The following is a 19,010-nucleotide window of genomic DNA, read 5'->3' on the forward strand; positions in this document are numbered from 1 at the left end:
GTCATGATCTCAGGGTCATGATCTCAGGGTCATGGGATTAAGCCTTACTTCTGGCTCCTCCACAGCATAGACTCTTGCTTGAGATTCTCTCCCTTTCCCTCTTTCTCCTTCCTTGGCCCTCCCCCCACTCATGTTTGTATTCTCTCTCTCAAATAAAGAAATAAATAAAATCTTTTACAAATTAATTACTTAATTGTTTTAATTAATTTTTGAATCTGAGGAGTAAATTACCATTTAGTTTTAGTTACATATTATTCATGCATCTCTTTGTTTTCTGTTTTGCATATTCCCTTCTTATATTCCCCTCTATCCAAAGTGCTTAGTGTGTAACCTTGAGTTTTTATAAATTATTTTAATTATATAGCTTGGCATGTATTTCAAACACACATTTAGATAAATGGCATTTTGATATAGAGAGTTTTCTATGTGATACTTTTTACTCAACATTGTTTAAAGATCTAAGCACATTGCTTATCACAGTAGATTTTTTTGGCTTTTGAACACTTCAAAGTATTTCTTAGTTTGTATCCTCCTATATGCATCCACTTCTCAATGATGGGACCCTAGAATGCCCCTTATTTCTTATGGCCAGACAATATTGCATTAAAAATTTTACTCCTGCCTGTTTGGGAAACTCATGGGAATTCTGTTTGGATTTTTGAACTATGAAGTATAAAATGGCTAATACTACCAAATTTTTCTCCAGTATGAGAAGCCTCAATTAAATGTCAAAAAGTGTCAGGCTGAATTTTAAAAAGCAAGACCCAACTATGTGATACCTAAGCTAAATGCACATTGAATATAGACACAAATTAGTAAGTGAATAAAAAATTATATCATGCTAACACCAAACAAAAGAAAGTTAGGTTGGCTTTATGAGTGTCAAACAAAATATGTCTATGCAAAAAAGTATTACCATATTACCATAGTGATAAAGTGGTCAACCTATCAAGAGGACATAATACACCTAAACTTTACACATCTATTAACCAAATCCAAAACACATGAAGTTGCAACTGACAGAACTACAATGAGAAATAACAAATGCCACAATTACAAGTTGAGATTTGAATATGATTCTAATAATAATTGACAAAACAAGAGCATATAAAGTCAGTAAGAATATAGTGACTATGGGGTGCCTGGGTGGCTCAGTTGGTTAAGGGGCCGCCTTCAGCTGGGGTCATGATCCTGGAGTGTGGGATCGAGCCCCACATTGGTCTCCATGCTTAGCAGAGAGCCTGCTTCTCCCTCTTATATACTTGCCACTCTGCCTACTTGTGCTCTCTCTCTCTCTGACAAATAAATAAATAAAATCTTAGAAAAAATAGAATATATTGACTAACTTTACTACCGTGATATCTAAAGAACCCTGTACCTAACAAAAGTGAAACTCACAAATTTTTCTAGAATAGGTGGGATATTTATTGAGATAGATCTTAATTTGGGCCATGAACAAACATCAATTATTTTAATGGTACTGTCTCTAATCCTAATGTGATTAAGTTAGAAATTAGTAACAGATCTCTATAAAATCACAAAATATTAAGCAGCTAAATAACATACTTCCAAGTAACACATAATCCAAATAATACATAAAAATAAAAGTTATAAAGTATTTTAACTGAGTGAAAATGAAAACAAGATATTTTAAAATATGTGGGATGTTAATGAAGAAATAAGGATACTTAGAGGATAATTAATTTATAGGGCTACATGCCTATACTATAAAAACAGAAATGCTTTGTTAAGTCATTTATCTCAGCAACCACCATAAGAAATTAAGAAAAAAGGGAATATAAAATTCAAAGAAGAGGAAGGGAATAATAGAGATCTGAGTAGAAATCCGTAAACTAGAAAAATAGGAAAACAGAAAAATCAATGAAGCCCAGAGCTGATCCTTTGAGAAGACCAATGAAATTGATAAATTTCTAATCAGATAGTTGGTGATAAGGGGAAGAGAAAAAAACTAAAGCTTCAGTTATCAGGAATGAGAATTGATATTAAAAAAAATTACATTTCTTATTAAAACATTTACTGGGAGGAATGCTCCTGATCCAGATGGCTTTACTAGTAGAGTGAACATATTATTCAAGGAAGAAATAATATTAATTCTAAAAAAATTTTTTTCAAAAAATTGAAACATAGTAAAGACTTCTTGTTTTATTGGGTTAGCAAGATCCTAATATCAAAATGAGACAAAGACACTACAAAAAACAAAACAAATGGAATAAAAAACAGCACAAATTCCCTCATGAACCCAAGAGCCAAAATCTTAAACAAAATTTTAGCAAATTGACTCTATCTACATAACAATCCATCTATGGATCTAAATGCTCCATGTCCTAATGTGGTTTATCCTAGGATTCAAGTTTAGATCAACATTTGAAAATCAATCAATGCAAGACATCAAATTAGCAAGCTAAAAGACAGATAAATAAAAGGCATCTAGCATATAAAGGAAAAAAAAAACATAGCTGTCTTTAAATGGAGACAGCATGGCCATTTATATAGAAAATCCAATGAGATCTACATAAGGGACTACTAGAACTAATAAGTGAATTCAGCAAGGTTGCAGAATAAAAGATAAAAAATAATTGTATTTTACATAATAACAATGAACAATTGAAAAATTAAGACAGAAATAATATTTACCATAACATCAAAGTATAAAATAATATAAAATATATAAAAGTATAAAATAATTGGTACTTAAGGTCAAATTTATCAAAAAGTGTGAAAAGCACAAAACACTGGTCAGAAAAATTCAAGGAACTCTAGATAAATGGAAAAACATCCAGCGTCCATGACTCAGAAAAATTACTACTGCTAAAATGGCAATACTACCCAAATTTATTATAGATGGAACACAGCCCTTATCAGTATTCCAACTATAATTTTTCACAAATTCATAAGCTGATTTTAAAATTCATATCAAAATACAAAGGACTTAAAGAGCCAAAATAATCTTTAAAAAGAACCAAGTTAAAGGACTAACAGTACCTGATTTCAAATTTCAGTTTAAAGGTAAGCAAATAGACAACGGAACAGAATAAAGCATCGTGAAAACACACTGACTTACAGGGACAGCTGATTTTTGATTAACGAGCAAAAGCAGTTCAAAGGAGAAAGTACAGATCTTGCAGAAATTGTATTGGAAAGAATGGATATTCATATATTTTTTAAAGAACGTTGTTCCTTAGTTCACACCATATTAAAACAGTAATTCAAAATGAATCATACACGCAAAGGCAAAACCTGAAACTATAGAACTTCTGGAACAAAAGATGAGAGAAAATCTTTGTAACCTCAGATTAGGCAACAATTTCTTAAATACAATACCAAAACCACAGTCTAGCCAAAAAAATGATAGATTTGCTTTATCAAAATGTAAAACTTCTGTTATTTGAAATATACCACTAAGAGGAAAAATACAAGATATGGGCTGTATTAAAAAGTGTTTATAGGGCGCCTGGGTGGCTCAGTGGGTTAAGCCTCTGCCTTCGACTCGGGTCATGATCTCAGGGTCCTGGGATTGAGTCCCGCATCGGGCTCTCTGCTCAGCAGGGAGCCTGCTTCCTCCTCTCTCTCTCTGCCCGCCTCTCTGCCTACTTGTGATCTCTGTCTGTCAAATAAATAAATAAAATCTTTAAAAAAAAAGTGTTTATAAATAATATATCTGATAAATTACCTGTATCCAGAACAAAACACATTTTCAAGATTCATATGAAAACCAGCAATCCAATTTTTAAAATGAGCAAACTATTTGATCAGATGCTTCACCAAATAAGGACCTGAAATTAGTGTATGAAAAGATACCCAACATCATTAACCATTAGAGAAATGCAAATTAGAATCACAATATGATACTACTGCACACTCAGAATGGCTAAAAGCAAAAAGACTGACTACCAAGTATTGACAAACATATGGAACAAATGGAACTCTCACACACTATTTGTGGGAATGTAAAATGGTATAACTATTTTGGAACGTGGTTGGGAAGTTTTTCAGAAAGGGAAACATAAATGGACTCCATGAGCCAGAAAATGCACTCAGCATTTATCCAAGAGAAATGAAAGGAAGTGTTTCTACATTGACTTGTACATGAAGAAGAACTTGGCTTGTTCACAAGAACTTCAATTGTTATTGCCCAAAACTAGAAATAACTCAAGTAAATGAATTCAAGCAGTGTGGTATACACAGGGGAGGGAGAGCCAGCCCTCTTCACCAGTCTCCGAACCAGTGAGGACTCCTGAAACCCTTATTCATTCCTACCTTGCTATTTCTTCTTTTTCTAAATAGAACTGGATTCCTTCTTACCTGCTACTTATATGTTACATGACAAATCTCTACTATGATGCTTATATTGATTACAAACACATGTGTAGCCTACTAATCCTCTAAATAAGAATGGGAAAACAATTTTGTATTCCCAACACGTAAGTATAAGGCCTGAAGATTATGGGTGCTTGTACTAGGAAAGAAAGAATTTGAAAAGGCCATTGTTCCATCCTAAGCATGAAAACAAATTGGTTAAATTAGAAAATCAGATTTTATCATAGAGCCAAGGACATTAAGAGTTCTAAATGATTTAAATTCAATAAAGCAAATGACAAGTCATTCCTAAGAAGGAAATGGCCTGTGGCTGCTTCCATCCCTACTGAGTATCTTAGTTCTGCATTTACTCAGATGTAATTCAGATACCTAGGTGGAAATAGTGTTTTTCCATTATACCTATTTCCAAAAATTTTACTGAATACTCTTTTGTACCTATTTGCATTACTTCTGCATTATCAGTCAAAGAGATAGAAAAAGATAAGCATAAAATCAATAGTTAAATAAAAGCTTCCAAATATAAACACTCTGAATCCTAACTCTGTGTAATAAAAATTCTAGATCTAGAGTTGACCTTGCAGATTAAATAGAACTTAAGCATTGTTTTTCATGAAAGCATCAAATAGTTACTTTTACTATAATGCAAAGTTTGCAATCTTCTTTGAAATGTAAATCTAAAGCTTAGGTATTTCACAGAAGCTATGGTTTGGGATGTATATAACAAGGAGATACATGTTTCAGAAATCCTGCAGTAAAATGGTAATCAGTGTATGAGCAACCCTAATCTCTTGCATATTTCAAAAGCTGAGCAAACACTTTTGGTAAAGGAAATCAATGGAAAAGGATACTAAAAAATTTAAGAAAAAGAAACCAAAGTCTGATTGAGGAACACACTAACACTGTGTTATTAGGCAACTTTAAATACTTAAAAGTTTAGTAGGAAATTGGATAGAAGGATTATGGTATGTTTACAGGTACTATAATACATGCTATTATACTATGAAATCAGAACTTCACCAAATTACTCCTTATTGCACGGTAGCCAACAAATTCTTGAATTTATTTGTGCAATTATTAGATGTATCTTAGGTTTCTTTTAGAGGCCACCTGATAATTAAAGAGATATGGAACCTGTCAAGGAGTCTTTCAACAAGCACCTTGCAAACATATATTTATACAGTCATTTTCTAGGGTCACAGTCTTCCTAGACTATAATCATAGAGAGTAAATGATAAAAAACTGGTTATAAACTCAAATACCCTATTTCAGGGGTGCCTTGGTGGCTCAGTCAGTTAAGCATCCAATTCTTGATTTTAGTTCTGGTCCTGATCTCAGGGTCATGAGATTGAGCCCTGCCTCGGGCTCTGTGCTCACTGAGGAATCTGCTTCAAGATTCTCTTCCTCTGTTCCTCTCCATTGCCATCCCCACCCACTCACATGCTCTTTTTAAAAAAATAAATAAATAAATATTTTCAAATAAAGATTTCTCTTATTTTAAGATCTTTAATCAATGAAAAAGCCAGAAAGAATGTGATTTGTCCAAGGACCTTCCATCAAAGCTTCACCAAAACAATTAATATTAGAGGAAAATAGGTTCGGTACATGTTAAAAATCAATTTCTGTGTTTCATCATTCACCAAGATTATCAGAAACTATAGAATATCAAACAAACAGGCCCTTATTCTGGTTATCATTTCTAATGTTATTTTAATGTATGTTTTAAGAGTGGAATTTCAACTGAGGATTCAATTCACTGGCTTATTAATTTTATTTATATTAGAGAAACAGAGTGCCTAATATGTGCTACCATTAAGCTAAGTAAGTATTTTATAAATAACACCAAACTTGAGCTTCATATAACCCTATTAAATAAGTACTCCTAGGGTTCTCACTTCTTTAAAGATTTTTTTTTAAAGATGAATTTGCTCTTTCAAACAAATATTGGTCCCAATTCTTGTACGCAAACTTCCTCATATTTCATTGTTTCCCAGTAAAACTGTGTTTATCTGGCTGATCAAGCCTTCTACTTCCAGGCAGAATCAGGTAAAATGAGATGAAATAGGGTATTTTTTTTTTAAGATTTTATTTATTTATTTGACAGACAGAGATCACAAGTAGGAAGCGAGGCAGGCAGAGAGAGAGAGGAAGGGAAGCAGGCTCCCCGCTGAGCAGGGAGCCTGATGTGGGGCTCGATCCCAGGACCCTGAGATCATGACCTGAGCCAAAGGCAGAGGCTTAACCCACTGAGCCACCTTACCTCTTTTAAATTCTATAGTTCTGACTTTAATGTGTAATAGACTATTTCATGAGTAATTAATTTGAAGTGACTAGAATGTCCTTCATAGTACAGAGCTTATCATTTCTAATATCAACATTTTAATACGATTTAAATAATGAAGGATTTTCCAATACCACTAGTCGTCATTTATGTAAAGTAAAATAATTTGGGGGAGCTTTGATGATTATGATAAGTATTACTAATTGGTAACATTTACTGAGCACTGCTGATTTACCAGACACACTTCTAAGGACTTTAATTACTTTATTTAACATTCCTCTAAATCTTGTCAGTAAGCATCTGAAGTTTTTCTTCATTTCACAAGATTTTTATAGAGGTTAGGCAATATAGTCCAACAGGCTGGAAATGGACCATCAAAGCTTAAACAAAAATGATATATATAAGAAGAGGAATTGAGGTTTAGGTAAAAAAAATGTTACCTTGAAGCTGAAAGCAAATCTGAGGCCAGTCAAAGTGCCTCTAGTGAGTTGTGTTTGGCCTGTCCAGCCTGTTTGCTGTTCAGCCTGAAATGCAGCTGAGGTCAGAGGGTAGGGAAATCTAGTGGAGTCCTCGTCTTCCTTCAGTGGTATTAACAGAGTATGAGCAGATTAAACAGATGGTAAATGGTTAACGTGATTACACTGACCAGATGGAAGTGGATGATAAACTTGAAACAGTTTGAGAAAGAAGGCAATACGGATTTGAGTACAGAGACCAACAAATCACCAGAGAACATAAAAGCAGCTGTAACCCAAGCAGGGAAAGATCTATGAAGAACAGCAGTGATTTTATTTACTAAAGAATTAGATGACCGAAGACTCTACCAGAAAAAATTTGATTGAATTAAAGATTTATAAGAATAATAAATAAAAGAATATAAAATTATATATATATATGTAAAATTATACATATATATATACACATACATATATATAATATATATATACACATATAATATATATACACATACATATATATAATTTTATATTCTTTTATTTTATATATATATATAAATGATAGCTGGTGTTTATTTGAAGGAATGACTTATTCCCTGTTAAATCTTAAAAGGAAGTATTATTCCTTTTTAAAAAATCTAAAACCATAGTCATATGTATTTGTAATCATATGTATCATTTGGATTTTTACACAACTGAGAAATTTAACACTGGACATACACTATTTTAACTCTTATAGACAAAACAATTTAAAAACCATGCAAGATGTCAGAATGATTGTTGATAATTTTAAAAGGCTATAAGATAAAGTCTTAATCAAAGTAGTGAGAAATTTAAAATTTTATTAAAATAACAATGGATTATAAAGAATTTCTAATTTTTTCAACTATTACAAGAAGCGATAAAAAATGATGACCACTATAAACTTTTTTTATTTAGCATTTTCATTTGGAATTTCTAGCCAAAACAAAAACATGTATAACATAAAAAGAGGTAAAAATAATTGGAAGGGGTTAAACGAATTTTTCATGCCTTGAGAATGATATCTGGTTACACTAGACAAGATAATATAATAAGAAAACCCAAGATGACAAATTTAATATATTTTTAGAAAAATCTTCTTTTAATTAAAGGTAGAGGATTCTGATACTATTGTTTTTCTTTTTTTTTTTTTTGAAGGCTTGGTATCTTCTAACATTACAAATTCGGAATCTTAATTTCAAATAGATATTATACATCTACCTCTCATTATTTCAATTGAGGTTAGTTCTGACATTTCAAAATAGATTACTACTTTGTATAGAGGCTCTGTGCAACTCAGGGTGTTTACCACTTCTGCCAGCTCAAAACTAAATGCCCACACCAACCTCAACCACTGGAACTTTCAAGAAAGCCTTGCATAATCCTAAACCACCCATGCAGAGTAGGATGGGGAAGAAAAGGGCAGAAGAGAACATCATGCTTTGTTTATAAACACTGATCTAGAAGCATAACTCTTTACAATATTAATTTTTTATTCAATATGCAATATGTAACTTATATTCTCAAGACATTGTAGGTGGCTCCAATAAATGCTTTCAAGTACATGAATTCTAAAGGTATTTTCTATGAAAAGAGAGCATTATGTAAATGTGCCTTAATATAAGTAGAGCTGTTCTTGGAGAGTAACTAAGAAAAAGGTTTCTGAGGACGCCTGGGTGGCTGAGTCAGTTAAGCATGACTTCAGCTCAGGTCATGATCTCAGGATCCTGGAATCGAGCCCATGTCAGCCTCTGTATTCATCAGGGAATCTGTTTTTCCCTCCCCCTCTACACTCCCACCCCCACTCATTCTCCCTCTCTCTCTCTCTCTCTCATGTGCGCACACGCTCAAAGAAATAAATAAAATCTTTTAAAAAAAGGAAAAAGGTTTCTGTCCCTATCTAAATTTGTATGTTATACTTCATAATCAGAATAAGGTAAATAACCCAAAACATATAAATAAAATCTTTTAAAAAAAGGAAAAAGGTTTCTGTCCCTATCTAAATTTGTATGTTATACTTCATAATCAGAATAAGGTAAATAACCCAAGACATATAAATCATTCAATAAATTAAAGTTCATAGCTGTAATGGACAAAATTCAATTCAATCAGAAATATATATTGGGTAGCTACTGTAACATGCAATATGAAGAGCTTTTGAAAATTATAACCACCAGGTACTGATATATTATATATACATTATATATAAAATATGTGTATGTGCATATATGTATATTATATACACATAATCACATACATTATTATATATAACACATATACATATATATATTTATCTCATTTAATTACGATAACATCTCTAAATTTAGATACTATTTGTTTTGCAAATGAGGAATTTATAGCTTTAAGAAATGTGTAACAATTCAAAAATCCCTGTTAATATTTAACAAATGACATTTTAAAGATCTATTTATTCATTTATTAGAGAAAGAGTGCACAAGCATGGGGAACATCAGATGAAGAGAGAGAGGGAGAGAATCTCAAACAGTTGCCCTGTTGAGCACAGATGCAACATGGGGCTGGTCTCACAACCCTAAGATTATATCCTGAGCAGAAATCAAGAGTCAGACATTTAACTAACTGAGCCCTCAAGGCACTCCCGGAAACAACATTTTAATATAAATTGGTCTAATGCCAATACACACCAATACAATTAATCACACAGCCATTTTAAATAAGGTCCCATATCAGTTTGAATATTTGAAACATAATATTAGGGGGAAAGAGTAATATAGTATCATGTTAAATGGATATACAGTGTTGTGATTGTGAGTATCCATGCATATAATATTTATGTAAATAAGAAAATATTTGAATATGAAAAATTATTCACCACACTTTTTTTGTACTTGAAAATGACCCTATGTTTTGTTATTTTTGTGTTTGTCGTACTTCCTGAATTCAATTATGTGCAATAATACTTACAAACTTCTGATACTAATAAATTTATTTTGTTTGTTAATTCAATGGCTACTAAAGAGGAATACATAGATTTTTCCCCCCAAAAAAACATTCCATGTTATAAAAGTTATAAAAATTTATAAAATATTTATTATGAATATGAGGAATATGATAATTAGAATATCAGATAATTAGACTATCTAAACTTTAAAAATATTTTTAGAATGTTCAAAAAAAAATCCAATCATAGTTCAGTTAAATGGATGAAAATAAAAACTTTTTATCTCTGGGTAAATGTTACCAAAAGGATACTGGTTATCCTATCTGGTATGGCAGAAAAATAATAATTAAACAATTGATACCAGAGCACTTCTAAGAAGTACATCATATTTGTTTATGAAAATTGAAAGAGAAAGGAAACGGTGAATCAACTTGCTGAGCAGGCTGAAGTTTAAGCCCCTGAGAATGAAAGAAGAAAAGGGAGTCTAAAATCATTTTCATTTATATCATTATTATAAATTATTATTCATTTACTCATGTATTTATTCAAAAGTCTATTTTCAAAACACTTGTTTGCCAAGCATTATGATGAGTGAGAGTGAAATTTACAAGGTATTCTCGTGGGTCATACTTGGTGTCAGTGGTGGGAAAAAAGGGTTGGCAATAATGAAGTAGGGACATAGATTAAAATACGTATTCAGGAAAGGAAAAGTGATATGAAATAACAAACAAAAGCCATCTTGTGTTGACTAGCTGGGAAGCAGAAGCTTCAGTAGAGTGAATAGAAGAGAACTCTCTGAGTTGGTAATATTTGCGGGAAAAGCAAAATAATGAGAAGTGAAGCTCTCTGAGAAAAGACAATCCCAGGTCCTATGTTTATAAAGTCTTGGACTCTGTGTTTGGAAATACTTTGGAGAATTTCGCAACTATGAGACTTTGTGGGGATATTTTATAAAGACACAGAGAGAGAGTTAGCAGCATAACCCTCAGTGGTAACAACTTTGAATTTTATTCCAAATGCTAATGGAAGAAAATGAGAGTTTTTGTCAAAGAGCACTCTCTTAATCCATTGCTACTAATCTTAATCTCAAAATAGAAAGAATTTCATTAACAGAATGTATGTTTTGTGTGCCAGTTGTTTAGGGGTGGGGTAGGTGGGTATTGCTGATTAAGAAGGAGCTGTGTAACCCATTTGGCTCTACTTGAAGATTAAAATAATAAAAAAATAAAATAAAATAAATTAATTAAATAAATTAAATTAAAATAAAATAAGAATTGTAAGATACAAAAGAAGGAAATTAAAGTAATTCATATTAGAAATTTTACCTATTATGAACTTTTGTCTTCATATTTTCTAGATTTGGCGAGTACAGTTTGAGAGATGACAAATGAAATAGAAATGAGTATCTTGGGTTTATTTCTGTTTAAAGTGGCTTGAGATCAGGTGAAAGCACAAACACAAAGTACAAACAAAAAGCTGCTTTAAATTTCTTATAAATATGAATTTTAAGAGCAGGTATATTTTATAATTAAGTAACACCCTGTACTTGAGAGGTTTAGGGCTTAATAGGACTGCAAGAAAGCCAGATGACATTTTTTTTAATGATGTAAAAAACACTGATAATATTTCAAAGATATGGGCAAGGCCATTTGCACTATAACTTCTATTTAGGGGACAGTTGCAATTAGCATACATTTGGCTGCAAGTAACAGAATATCAGATCCCAGTGTCTTTAATATGAAGACAAGTATGTCACAAAGCAAACAGTATGGAAATAGGTGATATTGTGAATGATTCCGTAAGTCAAAATTCACATAAAAAACAAAACTCTTATCATTTTCTCATTCGCATTTATTTATTTATTTATTTTTTACTTACTTGACAGAGAGATCACAAGTAGGCAGAGAGCAGGCTGAGAGAGAGGGGGAAGAAGGCTCCCCTCTGAGCAGAGAGCCTGAGGCAGGACTCGAACCCAGGACTCTGGGATCATGACCTGAGCCAAAGTCAGAGGCTTAACCCACTAAGCTACCCAGGCACCCCACCCCATGTGCATTTCAACATATTACTTCTTTCTTCCTAGTCACAAAGTAGCTGCCATAGCTCCAGTGAACATATTTTCATAGACCGATTTAGAAAGAAGATGGCCAAAGGAACTTGTCTATCTCTATTTTTATCAAGAAACTCTCTCTCTCTCTCTCCATATATATATAGATAGATAGATAGATATATCCATATATCTATCTATCTATCTATATATATATACATATATGGCTCATGGACTGAAACTTACCTGCCTGCTTGAGTAGAACTGAGTAGCTGAGTTCCAGTCCTCCAACCAGAAGCAAAATGGAATCAGATTGCTCTGACTTGCTCAGATACTTCCCTGAGGCTGGTCAGTTTGGCGCCTAAGCAAAATCAAGAGTCAGTTGGTGAGGAAGAGGGAGGGACAAGGAAGCAACCAACAGTGTCTGTCTGCCACAGTAAGGAAATATGTTTGTGCTAAGCAAGAATTTATCTTCCTTACATAAAGCAAAATCTGATTTCCCAAAGAAAGATTGGGAAACCATTTTCAATAAGGATGATTATCTAATTGAATATAATGAAAAGTAAGAATAGCACAGTCATTGCTCTCTTCAGGGAAAGAAAAAATAAAGACATTAAGACTATTCATAGGAAATAACTGCAGAGAAATTTCTCGGACAAATCACTGTTATATTTTGATATGTTCATGAAAATGGGATTTTTGCCATATACTTTATGATTAGGTATTACTGACAAGACATCTTTTTATGAAGAATAAACCAAACTAACAGGACAATAATAGCAAGACCTCAGAAAAACAACATAATTCAAAATACATAACAATATTAGAACAGCTAAAATCTCTAATGCTGACACCACCAAATGCTGGTTGAAGGGTGGAGCTGCAGGAACTCTCATTCACTACTGTTGGGAATGCAAAATACTACAGCCACTTTGAAAGACAGCTTCATAGTTTCTTATAAAACCAAACACTTACATACATTTCAGCAATTGTGCTCCTTGGTATTATTCGAACAAGTGGAAAATTTTTGTCTACATAAAAACCAACATATGTATATACATGGCAGTGTATTTCTAATTGCTGAAACTTAGAAGCAGCTAAGATGTCCTTCAGTAGGTAAATGGAAAAATCAACTTTGATACATCTGTACAATGTAATACTATGTACTGGCAGATAAATAAGCTATTGAGCCATGAAAAGTCATGGAGGAAATTTAAATGCATTGGAGTAAGTGAAAGAAAGCAATCAGAAAAACCTACTTACTCTATCATTCCAACTACATGACATTGTAGAAAAGGCAAAATTATGGTTATTAAATATACTAGCGATTATCAGAGGGTTTTTTATGCAGGGAAAAAAGAATAGGTAGAGAATATGGTATTTTTAGGGTAGTGAAACTATCTTGTATGATACCATGGTGGATACATGTTAAGATACTTGTCGAAAAACACAGAACATGCAACACCAAGAGTGAAGTCTAAGGTAAACTATGGATTTTGGGTGATACTGATATTAACTATGGCAAATGTACCATGGTGGTGAGTGCATAAGGGCAGAAGATATGTAGGAACTCCCTGCTTTCCATTTGATTTTGCTATTAACTTAAAGCTTTAAAAAAAAAAAAAAAGATGAGTTTTACACTTTAATTTTCATGGGAATACACTTTAAAGGCATTACACTTCAAAACTATTTCAAAATATATGCTGGTTTAGGCTTAAAATATGGAGCATTTATACCTTTAGTAGTATGAGGTAGAAATTAAATGTATGTATTAGAAATATCACTATTTAACACAATCATTTGATTATCAGAATTAAAGATGTATGTGATGTACCAACAGTAGAAATTTATGCAATTTACTATTAAAGTTAAATTAGTATTACTAACCAAAATCATGTATTGAGAAGCTGATAAAATCAGTGAAATAAAACAAAGAGAATAGTATCAAAGAAAGTCATCTCAATAATAATCCAATACTTAAATGGCATGATTATGTAAGTGTGTCTATATGAGTTTACATATATATGCATATATATACATAAAGGTTAAGGAACAAATCAGGTTCTTAGAAACCAGGTCTGACTTTTGTTATTATTTTAAAAATGGGATCTACGGAAAGTCATGATTCAGTTTATAAAATCAATAGACCATAAAGCCAAATTTGGAAAATATATAAGAATGAAAGTCAGGTCCCAGAGGAATTATGATCTAAAAAAGTCACTACTTCTTTAGAAAGTTACTTTCACGCTCTAGTATTTGATACTGCCACTGACATGAATTCCAAATAATCCAATTTTTGTTGTGTGCCACTTGCTCTTGATTTAAAATGCTGAGTACGAACTCAAATGAAAATAATTGAATAACATAACAACATTTTAATTCCCAGATTAGTATGAGGAGAATAGAAAGAACTGTAAAAAAAAAAAAAAAAAAAAGGATTACTGGGAGTATCCCATAATGATACATTAGGAAAAGGGAGTATAGACCAGTAGCCTAATTTAATAGCTTGGTTCTCACCAGCTTAAAGTTTCTTGAAATATATTACAATGGGAGATTTCAATAAAACTACTCTTTAAAAAAGAACAAGAAGTAGCTATGGTTCATGATATGATATTGAACAATCAACAACATAGAGAGACAAGAACATTTCAAATTTGAAATATTATTCTAATACTAGAAGTATAAATTTCTGCATGGCCTGTTCTACCACATTTAGTATGTTTGAGGATTCCTAGGGCAACTTGGACTTGCCTGTGGAGTCTCAAGGCATTGGATTGAGGGGCAGAGGGAGCAGGGTTCCAGACTTCTGTTTTAATTAGAATAGTTCTATTACATTTTTTGACATTGAAAGTCTCCATAAAATGGTTTTTACAAAAGGGGTTGGAGGGCCTAAAGTTTGAAAATCAGTGATGTATAAAATGGCACCTTCTAATTAAACTCTTAAAAAACAATTGTATTTTGTTCTTCCAGGAATTTTTTTTTTCATAAGAGATACTTTTGAGCAAGTGCTTACTATGGAACAGATACTTTTCTAGCACTTTCTCTAAGCTATTTAATTGCAATAAGGGTTTAATTATAGCTTTTAAAGATAGAAAATATATATATATATACACACACACACATATATATGGAAAGAGAGAGTTTGAGAGTCACTTCAAAATTCAGTTTTGTGTTTAGAACCACTTGGGGTGTTTTGTTTTTGCCAGTTAATTTTTCTCTAGCCAAACATTCTGGTCTATACTAATCCTTAAAAGCCTTGCCACAGTTGGATTGAAACAGCAGGAGGCTCAATAGACTAGTGGGACCAATATATATTCCCCTACTGTGTTTATACAGGTGAAATCTCTCATCAGAAGACTTGTTCAGCAAGTCTATGTTTTCTTAAAAAGTGCACTTGAATGTTTTGTAGTATCTGGGATAGATATTATAATTCTAAAAGACCTACACTTACTCCAGCCAAGATAAAAAATCAATGTTTAAGATAATCCTCCTATTGGCAACAAATTGCTATCATTTCCTCTTAATAGTAGTGAATCACTCATATTTAGTCTAGTTTTCTAACCAAAAGAAATTAAAAGGTATATGGAGTATAAAGAATAACTTCCTATTTTATGTTTCTTTCAATGCAAGCTCTGTAACCAGCCACAGCCTTGATGTTGATTTCCTAAAGTCAACATTTCTATGCACTTTAAAACCTGGCATCCATTCTTTTCGGTTTAATTGTTGCTTTCTTCTTGGCCCCCTTCCTGATTCTAGATAATAACAAATGCCTGGCCCATTCTTTTATCTTTTGTGTTATAGCCCTGTTCATAGTTATAATGAAAAGGTTTCTAACTCTCTTGATTGCTGCCCACAATCTGACTCCTAATTCGAATCTCTTATGCTTAAAGAAAATTAAAAATATTTATCCTATTTTTTCATATAATAAAACCTTTATCTGTTGCTTTTAGCTTGTTAGGGTTGGCACACCTGTAGAATCCATGCACACCTTCTGATTATCACCTTTCTTCTTTCCTCTCTCTTGTGCGGGGACACAAGTATGATAGCTGGAGATGCAGAAGCTATTCTACAAGAACGAGGATGAATGGTGCACACTAAGGAAGATGGAATAGAAGGCTAAAGAAGTTTGGGTCACTGAGGACATAATGAAGCTGCCATATCTTGTCTGAACAGTCCTCCTTTATACTACTTATGTGACAGGAAGAAATTTCTATTTGATGAAGTCAAATTACCCTTTTATGTAGCCTTAATAGTAATTCTGATATGGCTAATACATATATTTTTTGAATTATATACAGAAGTTAAAAATTGAGATGAAGAAACAGATAAGGGAAATGAGGTGTAAGTTTATATTTATTCCTTTTCCTACACTGCCACAAATTGCTACAAACTTCCCAAATTAAAAATGTATAGGTATCCAGTGTTAGATATATTAGTAAAATAATAATTGAATAGAACATTTTAAGCATGTATCAAAATCGATTTATTATATCCATTATATGGACACATACATGTACTTTTCTAAGGCAAAATTAAGCAGTATCATTTATTTAGCCAATATAGGATATGAAAAATGTGTTTTTTCATGTCCATTTGGTCTACATTCAACTTAAAGCAGGATTTATATATATAATCTCACCAGGATTACTGGTCATGATTCAGCTTGCTTAGTCAACCCTTTTGGGTGGGGAGGGGGGGACTTTTAACATTTACTATGATAAATATTTACATGAACTTTTTAAATAGCATTAGTTCTGTCAGTATCCCCTGATTAACTGCAAATTTTGAAATTTATCTATGGATACTGTGAAAGAAATGGGTCCTTGTGCGGGGTTTGGATCAGCTCTGTACAAGGTAACCCTAATTCTTTTTTTTTTTTTTTTTTAAGATTTCATCTATTTATGTGACAGAGAGAAATCACAAGTAGTCGGAGAGGCAGGCAGAGAGAGAGAGAGGGAAGCAGGCTCCCTGCTGAGCAGAGAGCCCGATGCGGGGCTCAATCATGAGATCATGAGATCATGACCTGAGCCGAAGGCAGCGGCTTAACCCACTGAGCCACCCAGGCGCCCCAAGGTCACCCTAATTCTTGAAAAGTGGCCTCTGCAGGAGGAGGGAAACACAAAGCCGGCCCGTATGTTCTGCTAATGGGAGAAGTCAAGCAGGATTTGCACTGTGGATTTATACAACTCTCAGTTCTTACGTTGTAGAAGGTAAGCGGACAAATACGATCATGTACTTTAAAACTGTTTAACTCGTTGGGGCGCCTGGGTGGGCTAAAGCCTCTGCCTTCCGCTCGGGTCATGATCCCAGGTCCCTGGGATCGAGTCCCGCATCTGGCTCTCTGCTCCCCAGGGAGCCTGCTTCCTCCTCTCTCTCTCAGCCTGCCTGCGATCTCTCTCTGTCAAGTAAATAAATATAATCTTTAAAAAAAAAAAAAAAAAAACTGTTTAACTCGTTATGCTGTTGTGGGTCCTCTAGTCAAAAAGCACACGCAGGAGCCTGGAGGAGAAGGATTTGCTCGGGTTCTGTGACTTGGCAGCCCTGGAAGCTCTCCAGCTGAAATCCGACGCTGGCCGGGCACCCAAAGGGCCCGGAGGGACCTCACAGGGACCGCCACCCCGACTGGTGGGTGGCAGGTTGAACAAGCAAGAGAACTTACTTATGAGGCTTGTCGTAGGCGGCCGCCAGACGAGCAGATCTCCGTGGCTGCCGCCAGCATCTTAAAGGTTCGTACCGTGCCCTTGACAGGATTCTGCCACAGATCCAGGTCGCGAAGGCCTCAACCTTCTCAAGGCTGCATCCTTGAAACTGCTCCCACCTCAGGAATGGTTGGCAGAACATTCCAAGGGGAGGGGCTGAGGAGCCTCCAATTGCCCGGATGGGCTCGCAGGTCAACCTGCGGTCATGTCCTCTCAATGACCTCCTTCAACAAGCACATTGAATGAAAAGTCATCGCAAGAAAACACTTCATAACCTTGAATATGTATCGAATAAATCCTACCTGAGACCATTTTTTTTCTTCCCAAGTGGACTTTTGTTTATTAGACACAGTTTAGGAATATACATTTTGTATAACTCCTCTTTTTTAACCATTAAAAATGAAAAGCCAGAATATCTGAAATTGTCGAAGTGCTTAAAATATTTTTTCTCATTATTAGATAACTTATCAAATATAATCATAATTTATAATTACATAATGAAATTTATTCAATCATCATTTTTCCTGTGTGTAGATCCTAATTTGTCAATGTGATGCTAAGATTTGGGGGAGCAGAAATGGCATTTTTTCTTTTCAGTTTGTGACATTGATATGATTAATATTGCTTCATGTGTTTACAATTTAATCAAACTTTATATATTAGAATTATATCAATTCTTTTGTACTGGTTTTTTTCAATGATTTTTAATACAGTAAAATACACATAAAATAAAATTTACCATTTTAACCATTTTTATAGATAATATTTTATTACATTGTCAGCTAATTCAAATACATTGTTGAAAACAAAAACAAACAAGAAAAAGACAAAACAAAAAAGGAATAATAAGTAAATAAGCATGAGAAAGGCCTTATTTTATAATGAATGGGATGTGTATTTATAATTCAGTAGGCAAAAGGACACATAATCAAAACTAACACTGCAGGTGAAATTTCTATTTGATGAAGTCAAATTACCCTTTTATGTAGCCTTAATAGTCATTCTGTAACTAACACTCCAAGATGTATCTTAAGTTTATATTTCTTGATTCAATTTATTTCACATTTGCATATCTGAGGAAATGATCCTATCTGTTAGGCACAGTAGTTCATTGAAGCTTTATTTAGTTACCAGGTCAAAAAGAAGAAGAAGACTGAGAAAGGGAAGTGGAGGGGGAGAGGGAAGGGGAAGAAGTCTGCTCACAAAAAGAGAACTACAAAACATTCATTAACAGGATATTCAGCAGCCATTTATA

At 33.4% G+C, this 19,010-nt stretch overlaps 1 long non-coding RNA gene across 8 annotated transcripts in view; it reads right to left on the reverse strand.

The window, feature by feature from the left end:
- The window catches only part of LOC309849172, an 895,871-nt gene extending 877,825 nt beyond the window's left edge, over window positions 1-18,046 (reverse strand). For all 8 annotated transcript variants that reach the window (XR_014303539.1, XR_014303540.1, XR_014303541.1 and 5 more), the window contains exons 1-2: window positions 17,716-18,046; window positions 12,303-12,417 (exon numbers count right to left, since the gene is read on the reverse strand). This is a non-coding gene — a long non-coding RNA (uncharacterized lncRNA). The remainder of the gene's footprint in view (window positions 1-12,302; window positions 12,418-17,715) is intronic.
- Between the last annotated feature and the right edge of the window lie 964 nt (window positions 18,047-19,010).

This window comes from Mustela nivalis, assembly GCF_964662115.1.
Source record: "Mustela nivalis genome assembly, chromosome: 15".
In the NCBI taxonomy this organism is placed as follows: Eukaryota; Metazoa; Chordata; class Mammalia; order Carnivora; family Mustelidae; genus Mustela; species Mustela nivalis.